The 3,027-nt window shown below is 44.7% G+C and overlaps 1 long non-coding RNA gene across 1 annotated transcript in view; it reads left to right on the forward strand.

The window, feature by feature from the left end:
* The window catches only part of LOC144241406 (uncharacterized), a 6,173-nt gene extending 3,920 nt beyond the window's left edge, over positions 1-2,253 (forward strand). Inside the window, exon 3 of the long non-coding RNA XR_013338065.1 lies at positions 2,069-2,253. This is a non-coding gene — a long non-coding RNA (uncharacterized LOC144241406). The remainder of the gene's footprint in view (positions 1-2,068) is intronic.
* The last annotated feature ends 774 nt before the right edge of the window (positions 2,254-3,027 follow it).

Here is a 3,027-nt window from a genome sequence, read left to right on the forward strand (position 1 = left end):
ACCCCATGCTTCCCCAAACCCTGTCAGCAGTTTTCTTTGTCCAGAGAGACTGTGCAAGCACAGCTGTCTCCCGCTCAGCAAGTGCTACGTGCAGCTCTTTGTTCTGGATACTGAAGGTGGCCTCTTCCTTTGACACGGTCACATCTGCCCAGGATGTCCCCAGCCCGCCGGGCTTTCATCTGACTGGCTCCTTCTCGCCATCCCAGTCTCAAATGTCTCTCTCTCAGAGACATTTGACCCCGTGTGAGGTCTACTGTGCCCTTCGGAGCCACACTCTAACCCAGGGTTCGTTTGCACAGTCTCCATCTCTAGAGCATAAACTCTGCGAGGGCTGTCTTCTCTGGACGGGGCACTGAATGGAAGAGCGAAAGGAGTTTCAGGGCTTGATAGTTACAAAGTGGCCGCTGAGGGCGCGGTTCTACTCCCCACCCCGCGCCCCCACCCCGCGCCAGCCCTGCGAGCTGTGGGCCTGGAACACAGCAGGTGTCCCACACAGTGAAATGTTTGGGGAGAAAGGTTAAGTGGTAACTAGAAAACAGGGAACACGCGCCCTCAGTGTAAGGGAATGTTTTCAGACTTAGAAAGAAACTCTTAGAGGAAACTGACACAATCATTGACAAGTGGATGGCTCTGTGGAAAGAATTGGTTGGGGGGAGGAGGCACTTTAATCCCTCTCATGATTCCTGATATCCCTCCTTAAAACCTAGCACTCCTAAGGAAGATGGATAACTTCCCAAGGAAATCAGATAATCCAGGCAAAGGAGAGATGGGAATTCTTGTCCCACATAAGGGTCTGGGGATCTAGGATTTAATTTGGGGGGGGGTTGAGGAGGATCAGGCAGAATCTGACCCTGTTGATAGAGTGGTTGGAGCACGTGGGACAGGAAGGCCTGAGGAGGAGAGCAGGGCACTAATTCGTGGAGCGAGAATGAGACCGAAAGCCAAGGTGGACGGTTTAGTCTTAGAAAAGAGTCTAGGGGCACCTGGGTGGCTCAGTCGTTGGAAAAGTGTCCGGCTCGGGTCATGATTTCATGGTTCATGAGTTCAAGCCCCACTTTGGGCTCTGTGCTGACAGTGAAGAGCCTACTTGGGATTCTTTCTCGCCTTTCTCTCTCTGCCTCTTCCCTACTCGCTTGGTCTCCCTCTCAAAATAAATAAACTTTTGAAAAAAAGTCTACACATAAATTTCCTATAAATAAGAGAAGAAAAAAATATCCATAGAAATGTTGGCATAAGTGATATTTTGTAGTCAGTGCCAGCCACGTAATTATAACAACTGATTCATTGCCATGAGATGTATTCTCTGGATTTTGGGCTGAAAAATGGTTTAGTTTATAATTTATGGAAGAGAAGGGAAAAATTAGATACCCTGGGTTTGCAGAGTACAAAATCAATTTTTTAAATTTATTTATTTAATTAATTTTTTAAAATTTATTTCTGAGAGAGAGAGAGAGAGACAGCATGAGCAGGGTAGGGTCAGAGAGAGAGAGGGAGATAGAGAATCTGAAACATGCTCCAGGCTCTGAGCTGTCAGCACAGAGTCTGATGCGGGGCTTGAACCTATGAACTGTGAGATCATGACCTAAGCTAAAGTCGGACGTTTAACCAACTGACCCACCCAGGTGCCCCAATTTTTTGATTTTTTAAAATTTTAATTAAAAATTGTTTACTGTTTATTTCTTTATTTTTAGGTTTATTATTTTTTATTTTCCTTTTTTTAAATGTAGGTATAATTAACATATGGCATTAATGTTTCAGGTGTATAATGTAATGATTCCTTATTTGTATATATTGCAGAATTTGTTTATTTTTGAGAGGGAGAGACAGAACATGAGTGGGGGAGGGGTAGAGAGAGAGGGAGACACAGAATCCCAAGCAGGCTCCAGGCTCTGAGCTGTCAGCACAGAGCCCAACCCGGGGTTCAAACTCACAAACTGTGAGGTCATGACCTGAGCTGAAGTCAGACGCTTAACCAACTGAGCCACCCAGGTGCCCCATTTTCAATCTTATTTTATTTATCTATTTATCTATTCATTCATTCATTCATTCATTTTCAATCTTATTTTAGAGAGAGAGAGCAATGGTGAGGCCTGTGATCATGACCTGAACCAAAATCAGAAGTTGGATGCTAAACCGACTGAGCCACCCAGGTGCCCCTCAATTTTTTTAGTTGAACATATTTTACACCACAACTAAATGTTGGTCATCAGAAATATGCTTCTCTTAACTCTAGATGCTGGCGAGGATGTGGAGAAACGGGCANTACTAGACATATTTACCTCTTACCAGTAGAGGCTGGTACTGGGGATATTCTAGCAGGAGGGGTAGGAGTCCTCCAGTTGGTTTTGTTAAGTGAGCTGAAGAAGAAATTTAATTTTTTGGCAAGCATAAAAAGGCAAAGAACCAATAATCAATGCAAGCAAATAACTTTGGAAGATAACTGCCTGAGATTTTAAAATTTTATATCCATGATAGTTTCAAAGCCTGAAATTTAGTTTGTTGTGTATCAAAAATTACAACCTAAAAGGTAGCTCTGAGGCCATAGTCCTGTGATTCCGTGTAACGTATGAGATGCGGGATGAATGCTCCGTATGGTCCTAGCCACTCCTGGCCTGAAGGAGCCACACTCTGGAACAGTCGCCGGCCAGTGAGGCATAGTGGTTAATGACATGGACTCGGGGGTCCGACTGCCTGGACCCCAATCAGCCTCTGCCCTTACAGTTTCATTTGCAGCAAGTTCCCAAACGTCTCTGTGCCTCAGTTTCTTCATCTGCAAAACAGAGTAGATACCATGTGGCACCCAGAGTTGTTCTGAGGGTTGAGATGTAGTAATTCAGGCGAAGTGCTTAGAATGGTGCTCCTAGAACGTAATCCATACATGCTGGCTGTGGAAACCATTAACCGTAGGTGTGTCTTTATCCAGGTTAGTAATCCAGGCCAGGGAGAGATGGGAATTATTATCCTATATAAGGGCCTATGGGGAACTAGGATTGTGCTCACTATAGGTATCCTGGTTAGGGACTATAT

This window comes from Crocuta crocuta, unplaced genomic scaffold, assembly GCF_008692635.1.
Source record: "Crocuta crocuta isolate KB4526 unplaced genomic scaffold, BGI_CrCroc_1.0 scaffold25, whole genome shotgun sequence".
In the NCBI taxonomy this organism is placed as follows: domain Eukaryota; kingdom Metazoa; phylum Chordata; class Mammalia; order Carnivora; family Hyaenidae; genus Crocuta; species Crocuta crocuta.